We start from the raw sequence: 13,313 nt of genomic DNA on the forward strand, positions 1-13,313 counted from the left end.
TAAATTCAGATAAACATTAAGGTGAAAACCAAAAATACACGGGCTTAATGAAACCTCACGTCTAAAACCCTTGGAGTTGTGAGTAGCGGGTTTTAGCACCTCTGATCCGAATACCACACTGTGGTTCAGATTGGGAGACCTGTTCCGCATTTCAGGTTTAAAATGAGTCAAAAATCTAACTTAGAATCTCTTTTGCAATTTCCAACCAAAAAGGAGAAAATGGTATGAGATTGTTTATATCACACCATGGATCTGCATGTGACTTTTTGAACCAAAGAGTTTGGGCCTCAAAGAGTTTACCATCTAAGGTCCTTTATCCTACACCTATTTGAGAGGTAAGATGGTTTAGTTGGAATCTAGGGTTCAGGTCTCTGCTTTCCTACAGACTGCCAGCAGACCGGGTGGTAGGCAGTAAGGCCCAGTGGTTGGAGCGGGAGTCAGACCTAGTGGTTGGCGTCTGAATGCCGGAGCCAGGGGTTGAGGACAAGTCGGAGTCAAGAGTCAGAACTGAGGGTCGGAACTGGATTACTGGGAGTCAGGAAGGCAGGAGAAACGCTGGTTCTGAAGCAGGAGCAAGGCTGGAAGAGGATGGGAGCAAGGCTGGGTGCAGGGCAGGAGCTGAGCTGGAGCAGTAGAGGAGCAAATCAGGAGCAAGGGTTGGAGAGATGAGCACAGGGAGGCAAAGAGTGCGTGGGCATGGGCACTGAGCAGCCAGCGCGCTACTGCTGCTGCTCGGTTTAAGAACCGGCCTGCTGGCTTCCTCGGCCAATGAAGCAGGGTGGTCCAGCAGGCAGCCTAGCTGGCTTGTTAGGGCGTCAGAAGCACTGTGCAGGCACAGCTGAGGGCCTTACTCCTGACACCGACTCGTGTGACCTTGGGCAAGACACTTCATTTCTCTGTGCCTCAACTCCCTCTTTGGAAAATCGAGATAACAGCACTGCCCTACCTTACAGGGCTAGTGTGAAAATAGATGCATTAGCGAGCGTAAAGTGCTCAGATACTATGGTGACGGAGGTCAGATAAATACCTGAAATAAATTGAACTGTCTCCAGTAGGGCAGCTGCTTGTCCCTGTGCAGGGAGAGCCCCTCTGATCACAGGGTCAGGAACTCACTTAAGGGAAGAACAACAAACAGAAGGACATCAGGGCATACCAAGAGGTTTAATAGAAAGCAATTGTAAAGAAAAAGGGTCATATTTGTGTGGTGCCTCAGGAGAGGTAGCCCAGAAGAAGGGAGACAAAGGTAGCTTTACATGACCCTTACACCGTCTGGGTTTTGGACAGCTTTGGACCAAAATGGCCCTCTGGTCTAAGTGAGAGCAGCATCTGCTTGAACTCACAGCATCCCACACTACCCTGCTTATGGGCTGCAGTGCAGCCCAGAATTCCCATAGTGTTGTGTGCTACCGGCCTGTCCCGGGTCACTTCCTACCCTGGGCTTGTGACGAAAGACGGCCCTAAGTTGTGCCTGCACTGGGGGGAGATGTCCCTCAGTCAGCTGCATCACAGGCCCCTGTATGCAACCAGAGAAGCAAGTAGGGGCCAGAGCAGGTTAAAGCATCTGTCCAAATAGAGCCACTTTGGAAAGTCGTTCCCATACCCTGAAGATTATGAGGATTTGCTTCCATTTATTAGCCTATAGATATCAGCCTCCTTCAAAATCTCTTGAGATTTCAGAGCTGTTGAATCCAAATCTGCAGCCCTCCTAGGAACATGAGCCCACATCCCAGACTCATAGACTCATAGACTTTAAGGTCAGAAGGGACCATTATGATCATCTGGTCTGACCCCCTGCATGCTGCAGGCCACAAAACCGTCCCTTCCCTTCCCTTCCCTTGACTCTGCAGACTAAACCTAATCCAAATGCTCCATCTCTGGTTATCATTATATATTTTTCAGATTCATGGAGCAAAATTAAAGTCCTGTGTTACTTCAGCTGGTTAATGTAATGTGTTACAACCCTGGCTGAGATCCCCCAGATGGATGATCATCCAGGTGCTGAAATAAACCCAAACCTTGGGTCCCATATGCTCATAGGCTAACTGGGTCAGGACAGAGTCCAGGCACTGTTTCTGGACCTCTAGACATAGTTGACTCATAGGGTACATCTACACTACAGGGGGCAGTCGATTTAAGATACGCAAATTTAGCTATGTGAATAGCGTAGCTGAATTCGACGTATCGCAGCCGACTTACCCCGCTGTGAGGACGGCGGCAAAATCGACTTCTGCGGCTTTCTGTCGACGGCGCTTACTCCCACCTCCGCTGGTGGAGTAAGAGCGTCGATTCGGGGATCGATTGTCGCGTCCCGACGGGACGCGATAAATCGATCCCCGAGAGGTCGATTTCTACCCGCCGATTCAGGCGGGTAGTGTAGACCTAGCCATAGGGTGCAGATCCTCTATCTTGCACACCTTTCTGAGAGATTGGACTTCACAATCCAACTCCCTACATCCTGAAACCAGTGCTGGCCCTCCCAAGTCTTCGAAGACTATGTGAGAGTTAAAGGGGAAGGCACATCCTAACTTTGTAAAGGAATTTCCAAAACGATCACATTTTACTCGTAAGCAAAGTACAAGAGATATACGGATCTATGGGAAATAATAAACACCTGCACACAAAATGGTCCCTCCTGTGTCCTCACCACTCTGTGAGCCCTTTGAGTGTTAGTCCTATCATGTTCACAGGACTCTTCTTCTTCTTCTGCCCAATCTTATATTCTTGTTTTTTTCTCATCTATATGGCCAATGAGAGAGCGTCCCTTATTTATATAAGAACATAAGAACAGCCATCCTGGGTCAGACCAATGGTCCATCTAGCCCAGTATCCTGTCTTCCAACTGTGTCCAATGCTAGATGCTTGAAAGGTAATGAACAGAATGGGGCAATTGTCAAATAATCCATCCCCTGTCATCCAGTCCCAGCGTCTGGCATTCAGAGGCTTAGAGACACCCGGAGCACGGGGTTCCATCCCTGATCACCTTGGCTAATAGCCATTGATGGACCTGTCATCCAGGAACTTATGTAATTCTTTTTTGAATGCACTTATAGTTTTGCCCTTCACAACATCACCTGGCAACGAGTTCCACAGATTGACTGTACTTTTTAATGGTCTGAATGTTCTGTTTTCCCCTGTCAGGTGATGCTTCTCAGCAGCTTCAAGACCTTTGTCAGGTGATTCATTGCTTGGTTACAGCCCATCTGGGAAAACTGGTCCCCCTCCACCCCTCCACCCAGGTGCTGCAGCCAGCTCATTATTCTAGGATTTTTCCATGTCAATGGAAGATCATCCAGATTAATGACTCTTGATTACTCTCCATTGTTCTGCTAGGTCAGGGTTTTTCAATTGTTGACGGAACCTAACGACTGTTCCATTCACAGATAGATACCCAGGTCCCCCTGCTCTTCAGAGGACTCTGGGAAAATGCATCAAGCAAGGTATAAACATACAGAGAGTTCATAAAATCAAACTGGAAATCATAAATTCCCATAGACAGATCCCCAGACTGCCATATAATGCACAGCTGACTCTATAACTGCAGTAGCATTGGGACTTAACACATTCCTGGTCTAATCTTGCTGTTCTTAGATTTGAATCTTCTTTGTTTGCATCTCTCAATCCTTAGAGGTGAAATCTTTTTTTCTTCTTCTCCATCTCTGTGTGGGAGAGACCGGTCAAATACAAACTCAGCTTTCAGCGGTACTTGCACTGTGACGTATTAATTAATTTTTTTATGCCTGACACTTATACTTTAAAAAATCCATTGAGATTCCAATGTCCCATCCATATTATAGGCATTTACGGGGTTTTGCTTCTGTTTTCTTTTGGCTAATTAAGGCTCACCAATTTATCTTGCCTGGGAATTCTGTACATATGCCTGTGTCAAGAGATAATGGAACAGATGGAAACTGCACCTTCCATCTAATTTCATTCCAGATTTCAAGTAGCTACAAACAATGGCTCCTACAAATGTGTAATGCTCCCATAAGACTTTGGGACTTGGGAAAATCTAGGTGCGCAGATATTGGCACTGCGTTTTTGTTAGACTTCTAAGACAATCATTCACCTTTATTTTTTCATTTTAACACTGATTTTCCCAGGTATTTGACTATTATGGTATTATTTTCCCAGCCATTGCTACAAGAATTAGAATCCAAAGGAATCATTTGAATGAGAGGTTTAATTAGGGTTACTGTACGTCCAGGTTTTCCTAGACATCATCTCTTTTTTGAGGTCTGTCCTCTGTCTGGGTGAATTTTTCAAATAACAGGAAATGTCCAGGATTTTTGCAGAGCCTACATTGCAGCTCAGAAAAAGCCCTGATTGGTCTGCTTCCCGATTGGTCCCTCCCTTGTATCCACAGCTGATTGGTCCACTCCCTTGCAAGCCTAAGCTGCTGGATTACTTTCACCCAGGCCCCCGCTCCAAACCCTGGGGGAAGGGGTCCCACAGGGAGGCACTGACTAGTTGCAGTTGCTGTATCGTGGGCTTCCGCCAATCACCCCGCCATCATGACAGGGAGTAACCCTGCTCCCCACCTTCAGTGAGTACCCCCACTGCAGGTACTCCCTCCAGTACCTTCAACTGCACACACTCCCCTCCAGTTCCTCGCCCCCATCTGGCAGTGTCCTCTTTTTGGTAACCTAAAATATGATAACCCTGGTGTAATTAACCTGTGGCAGTCACTACTGCAGAATATTATTAAGGCAACTGTGTTAGTAAGGCTAAAAAAAAAAAAAAGATGAGACATATATACAAACTAGACTAGCCTGAATAATTATGCTAGCCCAGGAGAGCAATGGACTAAGCCGTATCAGAGAGGAAAGCTGGTCTAGTGGTTAGGGTACTGGCCAGAGCTGTGGGGAGAGCAGAGCGTGGTTTCAGCACTGGAGTAACAGGGGGGACTTCAGTTCTGGACCAGAGGTGCATTTGCAGATGTAAGGGGCTCCGAGCTTGGAATAGTTGGGTGGAAGAGCATTAGCAGGGCTGCATAGAGAGCCAGGACTAGTAGAACACTGGGAGCTAAGGGTAGGAATGAGGCACATTAGCAGGGCTGCACAGGGGACCAGGTCTGGGATAGTAGTTAGTGTTGTAATTTGGGATTAAAGTCAGGGCTGTCTGAGGGGCCCAGGTCTAGGACCAGAATGGAAGATACCAATCAGGACTGGGGTTCCAATTCACAGCTGCAGTGAAGTCCAGAACAGGGGCAGTCGTAGCTGTTACAGGGCAGGAGTGAGCAGTTAGCCCCTCTCTTCCAGGAGAACTAACACTCACTCTCCAGGGCCTAGAGATGTGGAGAAAATCAGATTGTTTTTAGCCAGGGCAAGTGGTGTGATACTGGGTGGCAGAGCTCTCTGCTGGTTCTACTTTCAAGCAGAATTTTAGAAATGAGCGTTCCCAGGAGTGAATTGCTCAAAGCCCAAGAAGTATAATATTGATCTCTTCTCCTCATTTCTAGTTCCCAAGTTACTCTCGGGTCAAGCGAGCGACCAGGTTGGGTATTTTATAATGGTCAGAAATTAAACAGGTCTGACTCCGTTCCAGGTTTCCCTCCAGATCATTGACGTTAGGAGAAGTTGTCATTATCTGTGCTGTGTCTCCCAGCATTATCCTCTGCACTGAACTTCCGGAGGCTTTATCACCAAGGGACCGTGTGACACAATCTGAACACAACCCAGACACCCTGAGCAGCTACACACACACACACACACACACACACACACACACACACACACACGCAGCCTGCAGGAGAGCGACCCCAAAGGCAGCTGACAGGGCACGGCTGGCCGAGATTATGCAAGCTCTCCCGAGAGCCCAAGAGTAATAGGGCAAAACTGAAGAAAAGGCAGAGTGTCACTTCGTGGGCGGGCTTAATAACATCTTACGGATCAAAAAATTCAATCTGCATTAAACACCTGCAATCTACATCTGCTCCAGCCTTTTCCCATCTCCTCTCCCCCAGCCCCGACAGCTCTGACTGAGTGAAAATCCCATTATTTTAAGGCGAGAAGGAAACCCAGTCAACATACTAATGACTTGCTTATTTCACTGTGCTTTTCTAAGCACTGCTTTAGCCATATGTTCAGGTTTCTCTGTTACAAAGGTAAAGGGGGATAAGCTTTTTCTGCTCTAGTCAGACTCTCAATTGCTGTGATGCCTGAGTCCCGTCCAGCCGTGACATTGGCCCATTGTCTCCCATAAGGACGTGTGGTGCATTATATCCATCTAAAATACTTACCATAGTACCTCACAATATTTCATGCCTTTATCCTCACAAGATCCCTGTGAGGTAGGGCAGTCCTATAGCCCCATTTTACAGATGGGGAACGGAGTGCCTACCTGATTTGCCATGGTCATCCAAGAACTCTGCAGCAGGGCAGCGACTTGAACACGGGTCTCCGGCTTGCACTCTAACCACTAGGCCATCCATCCTCTCTACTAGCATTACGTCTCTGCAAGAGGACTGCAGCCATGCAAAGCAAGGGCTAAGCCAGTGCTGTTCTCTTCACTGTGTTGCCAGATTAATTCATGCTGGTCTGAGCTTAGCTTCCTGCAGTGGAACGTATCTACCTTCTGGGTTGACACTAGGGTGACCAGATGTCCTGATTTTATAGGGACACTCCCAATTTTGGGGTCTTTTTCTTATATAGGCTCCTATTACCCTGCACCCCCTGTCCCGATTTTTCACACTTGCTGTCTGGTCACCCTAGTTGACACTGGAGTGGTAACTGCATCCGGGTGGTGACACTGGTGCAAATGTCCTTCCTGGAGGCCTGGCCTGGGTTTCGTGACCAGCATCTGTTGGTCTCTGTGGCCTAGATTCTGTTCTCAGTGACACTTGTGTACATCCATTATGATAAATGCTGTTTATTTCTATTATGCTCACAGAGAGAGGTCCCACGCAAGGCCAGGCACTCGGGGCTGTACAGACACCCAGGGAGAGACAGTCCCTGCCAAGGAGTTCACAGTCCAAGCAGTTGAGAGTGGGAGATGAAAAAGATTCAGGAACCAAAGCACACAGAGATGAAGTGATTTGCCCAGCATCACACAGGGAGCCCGTGACATACCCAGTAAATGAACCCAGCTCACCTGAATCTTAGCCAAGTGACTTAGCTTCAAGTCTGTCCTTTCCAGAGATGAATACTATTCCAACCAAGTCAATGGAGTTACTCTCTGCATGTATCGGCGCGTACACACTGGCTGGGACTGTGTTTATAACCTGATGTTGGTGGCAGTATCTGGGCTGTGGTGTAGCAGGGTAGGAAGGGCCAGTTGTACCGCCTGTCTTTATAACAGCAAGAATGACTGTTTTGGGACTGGATCCAAAACCCACTGAAGACAATGGACATACTCACATTGACCTGAATGGACCTTGGATCAGGCTCTTAGCTGCTACAGAATAGCGTATGCTTGCAGGAAATAAAACACCCGTCTCATCCCATTACAATTAAGCAACCTTCTCTCTCTCCTCCCACAGTGACGAACACTTGATTGGCAGAGCCAAACCTGAATACTTTGTGTCTCATCCTCAAAAAAAGAGGGAGATTGCAGCGGTCACACCAGGGCCGGCTCCAGGGTTTTGGCCGCCCCAAGCAGCCAAAACAAAAAACAAACAAAAAAAAAGCCACGATCGCGATCTGCGGCAGCAATTTGGCGGGAGGTCCTTCACTCCCAGGCGGAGTGAGGGACCGTCCGCTGAATTGCCGCCGAATACCTGGACGTGCCGCCCCCCTCCGGAGCGGCCGCCCCAAGCACCTGCTTGAGAAGCTGGTGCCTGGAACCGGCCCTGTGTCACACCCCTTGTTTTCATCTCTCAGTAATACCTCGGTAATTCCATTTGCTCTCCTCGCTAGCATTCACTTTGGGGGGAGATAGATATCTACATTTAAATGCCCAGAACCTTAGCGTGGGCACACACATCTCGTATCATAAATCTCACTCATGCTAAACAAAATCCTTCTGGGTTTTTCTCGCCGCTACTTCTTAGAGGTTTGACAGTTTCTTGTGGAATTAGTCTTAATGCATTTCTGGAGAAGGGTTATAAATAATTAAATTTGACATTTGTTGGGGGAAGGCACAGAGCAAGGAGAGCTGAAGCCATTGAGTGCAGAGAATATTAGGTGGGTTGTCATTCCCTCCCCTCCCCAGCTCTAAGTGCATACCAAGGTGGGATTTTCCTAACCCCTCTCTCTCTCTCTGTTCCTTGCGTCCCATTTAGTGCTGCTGCTCATCATATGGTTATGCTCCATCTCATCTCAGCAGGTACATTTCACTTATTGAAACATTATTTGAGAACAACTTTATTAAAGATGCAAGAAGCCAATACAATCTGACATGGTGTATAAAGGCTTGTATCCCGGACAGCTTTACAAAATTAAATAATACTAGACAGCAGGCAGGGGATGGTGTGAATTACAGAAAGGAGCAGTGTAAAAATCATTCCTTAGTGAATAAATTAAAGCATTCAGTCATGCCGGGAGACGGGAGCTGAAAGGCACAAGCAAAGCATGGAAGCTGTGTTGGAAAAGAAGTGCTGAGTGGATGGGGCAGAGAGATCCAGGAAAGTTACTTTCAGTAGGCAGGATTAGCAGAGAAGAAGGCTCTGATGCATGGAACACGTCACTATGTGTGGTCAAATAATTGGTCCCACTTGTGGAGGAGCAAAATGAGTGAAGGTGCCCCGGGGTTCGCTTGGGAAATGAAAAAGCCAAGATGTGGGGTGAAATCTGACAGCTGTTTTATTTTGCTGTTATAATTCTTGTAATGAATTATCATCCAGATTCTCAGCAGGTATCAATTAGTGGAGCTACCATTACACCAGCTGAAGGTCTAGCCCTGACACACTTTTGAGACCTTACTCCAACCAAGCCCTCTAAGCAAGGATATCAGCTGGCCATTAATACATTTAGGCTGGCAATTAGGAGAAGGTTTCTAACCATCAGAGGAGAGAAGTTCTGGATCAGCCTCCCAACAAGTGAAGTGGGGGCAAAATTTTACCTGGTTTTAAGATACAGCTTGATGTTTATGAATGGGATTATATGACAGGAGGACTGGATTTGATGACTTTCCAAGTCCTATTTCCCAAGCAGAATTTGTTGAATAATGAGAAAAATATCCACAAATAATGTAGTTGATGATTAGCAGGGGAAAAAATCCTGGATAATATATTTGGTGAAGAATGCCATTTGACTGTCTCCAGAGGTGACTGAATACCGGACAAAGGTGTATGCAAAGTTGCAGATTGTTGAGAATAAGTTTGTGCAAAGCACTAGTAATGGGAGCTGGTTGCAATTCTTTGTTCAAAATATTTTTTTGACAAAAAGTGGCTTTTTTTGTAAAATTTGAAAAATGGACCTTTCCCTGGGAAATGTCTATTTTCAAGTAATTTTTTCAAGGTTTTGTTAAAAAAAAAAAATGGAAAATTTTAGTCAGCAACCAAAAACTGAACAGTCCTGGCTTTTAGCCTTTTTATTTTTTCAATTAAAAAGTTGAAGTTTGGGGATTTCTTGGCTTGATTTTCAATGAGAATCAGAACACTCTGAAGAAAAATGTCAATGAAAACAAAATTTGAACAATTTTTTCATGGGAACAGAAATCATTTCCTAATCAGCTCTATGAATCATGACTATTATTCTAACTAGGGCTGTCGATTAGTCGCAGTTAACTCACACGATTAACTAAAAAAATTAATCGCGATTAAAAAAAGTAATTGCGATTAATCACACTGTTAAACAATAGAATACCAATTGAAATGCATTAAATATTTTGGACGTTTTTCTACATTTTCCAATATATTGATTTCTATTACAACACAGAATACAAAGTGTACAGTGCTCATTTTATATTATTTTTCATTACAAATATTTGCACTGATAAACAATGAAAATGATAAACAAAAGAAATCATATTTTTCAATTCACCTCATACAAGTATTGTAGTGCAATCTCTTTATCTTTAAAGTGTAACTTACAAATGTAGATTTTTGTTGTTGTTGCATAACTGCATTCAAAAACAAAACAATGTAAAACCTTAGTGCCTACAAGTCCACTCAGTCCTACTTCTTGTTCAACCAATCGCTAAGACAAACAAGTTTGTTTACATTTACGGGAGATACTGCTGCCTGCTTCTTATTTACAATGTCACCTGAAAGTGAGAACAGGCGTTCACTTAGCACTTTTATAGCTAGCCTTGCAAGGTATTTACGTGCCAGATATGCTAAACATTCGTATGCCCATTCATGCTTCGGTCACCATTCCAGAGAACATGCTTCCATGCTGATGATGCTCGTTAAAAAAATAGTGTGTTAATTATATTTGTGACTGAACTCCTTGGGGAGAATTGTATGTCTCCTGTTCTGTTTTACCCACATTCTGCCATATATTTCACATTATAGCAGTCTCGGATGATGACTCAGCACAAGTTCATTTTAAGAACACTTTCACAGTAGATTTGACAAAAGGCAAAGAAGGTACCAATGTGAGATTTCTAAAAATAGCTACAGCACTCGACCCAAGGTTTAAGAATCTGAAGTGCCTTCCAAAATCTGATCGGGACGGGGTGTGGAGCATGCTTTCAGAAGTCTTAAAAGAGCAACACTCTGATGCGGAAACTACAGAACCCGAACAACCAAAAAAAAGAAAATAAAATCAATCTTCTGCTGGTGGCATCTGACTCAGACAATGAAAATGAACATATATCGGTCTGCTCTGCTTTGGATCATTATCGAGCAAAATCTGTCATCAGCATGGACACATGTCTCCTGGAACGGTAGTTGAAGCGTGAAGGAACATAAGAATCTTTAGCGCATCTGGCACATAAATATCTTGCGATGCCGGCTACAACAGTGCCATGCGAACGCCTGTTCTCACTTTCAGGTGACATTTTTTAAACAAGAAGCAGGCCAGCATTATTTCCTGTGAATTGTAACCAAACTTCTTTGTCTGAGCGATTGGCTGAACAAGAGGTAGGACTGAGTGGACTTGTAGGCTCTAAAGTTTTACATTGTTTTATTTTGAATGCAGTTTTTTTTGTACGTAATTCTACATTTGTAAGTTCAACTTTCATGATAAAGAGATTGCACTACAGTACTTGTATTAGATTAATTGAAAAATACTATTTATTTTGTTTTCTTACTATGAAAATATTTGTAATCAAAAATAAATATAAAGTAAGCACTGTACACTTTGTATTCTGTATTGTAATTGAAATCAATGTATTTGAAAATGTAAAAAATTTCCAAAATATTTAAATAAATGGTATTCTATTATTAAGAGCGCGATTAATCTTGATAATTTTTTTTAATCGCTTGACAGCCCTAATTCTAACAATCTCACTTCTAACTTTTCCATTTCCAGCTGTAGAGGATTTTTAACTGGTTCCTGATAGCATGTGGAGCCAGGGTGGGTGTCCAAAAATATATTGTGATCATCCTTCTCATATGCTTTGCCTCTATTTTGAATACTTTTAGGGTTACAGGTGTAAGATTCCCACCCCATTCGATAGGTACGGGGCATGTGCATAACGCTGTATGTTCAAAATGCTCTACAGCTATTGATCAATCAATGCTATTTGTTAGTTAGTGCCCATCATGCCTCTGGTGTTTAGGTCAGCGACAAAACTCCTCCACTCCTTCTGTTTCTGGCAAGTCTTTCAATGGTTCCCCAGCTGTACCCCAGGTTTTTCAGCTCGGCTTCCACAGCTCTTCGCCATGTTGTTTTCGGGCGGCCTCGTTTTCGCTTGCCTTCAGGTGTCCATCTTATTGCTACTCTGGTGATGGAATCAGTTTCCATCCGAAGCACATGGCCAATCCATCTCCATCCGGTGATGATGGTGCTCATATCTTCTTGGCTGCACTGTGTGAATAGATCTTGGTTTGAGATTGTTCTGGGCCAAAAGATAGGAAGGATTTTTCTGAGGCAGGTTGTATGGAATGAAGAGAGTTTGGACATGTCCTACTTTGTCACTCCCCAGCATTCTGCACTATAAAGTAGTGTTGAAAGTACGCAGCTCTGATAAATCTTGAGTTTGGTTGAATGGTGTTGCATTTTGATGATTTCCAGACTGTATTTAAGCTCCTGCAGGTGTTCCTGGCTTTATTGATTCTGTTCCAGATGTCCTGGCTTGTTCCACCATCCTGGCTGATGCTATGAGATACCACAAATTACTCCTGCTTCCTGCTGCATTTCTGCTGGGATTCACCCCAGAGGATGGTGGGTGATGCTTCTCCACCACTCCTCTGAGGAGGTGGGCTACGTCACAGAGAAGCAACTTTCAAATCAACCAGGGCCTGTGATAGTTTCCATCTGGTAAAGGCTGTTGAAGGTGACGTGCCCTCCCACCATGCCCCTCCCAGAACAGCACCAGACATTTCTTGGACATGTGCTAACTAATTGCAGAGCCACTTCCCTGCTGGGGCATAAAGGTGCTTGTGGCCATGATCTGCTAATGCAACCTCTCTGCCCCCTAGTGGATTCATCCCACTGGGAATCTTCTGTGCAGGGTCTGAGTGAACATTGTCCAAGCTGCTAGGGGAAACTCTTCTAACCTAGGAGACCCCAGCACCCTTGCAGTTTGACTTTGATTTACAGCGTCATTGCCTTTGCCACCCAGGCTCCTTCTTATCGCTCTTGCTTTCGTTTCCCATCGGTGATGCCCTCTCTGTGCATCTGAATCAAAGAGGAGGGGTCAATGGTCTTTACTTGGGAAGAGATGGGGAAATAAAGCTTGGGCATTCTCACAGAAAAGTACAACTCTGCTTTAAAGTGACAGATCCCTGGTGACACTTCTCTGTCACTCCAGTGTCTCCATCAATCAATTAGGCAATTGATGACTGGTTGGTTTTATTTGTTTCCTTTTCTGCTGTTTCTCCTAGAGAGTCACAACGTGTCCCATATTGAAACAAGAATGTTTAGTGAGGGTCTGGGGGACTTAGGGCATTGCCAAAAGGCAGAGGAACAAGGCAGAGTGGTCCAATGGATAAGGCATGGGGCAGGGACGCAGGAGACCTGGATTATAGTCTTGGTTGTGATCTTTGTCTTGCTCTTTTCCCTCTCTTTTTCTTCTCTTTGGGGTAGGGACTGTCTTTCACAATGTGTTTGTACAGCACCTGGCACAATGGGGCCCTTTTGTCATTTGAGGCCTCTAGGTACTACTATAATACAAATAATAATAACGTTGCTGATTTGCATCCAGCTGAGGTCAGTACCATCTGAAGGCTGGTCGTTGGGGTCCAGCTTCTAGTGGGCAGATACTCCCATCACAGAACTGAACAGTGCCCAACCAGTGTGCTTCAAAAGTCACCTTCAAGTGGTGAG

The sequence above is a fragment of the Malaclemys terrapin genome, chromosome 7 (genome assembly GCF_027887155.1).
Source record: "Malaclemys terrapin pileata isolate rMalTer1 chromosome 7, rMalTer1.hap1, whole genome shotgun sequence".
Lineage (NCBI taxonomy): Eukaryota > Metazoa > Chordata > Testudines > Emydidae > Malaclemys > Malaclemys terrapin.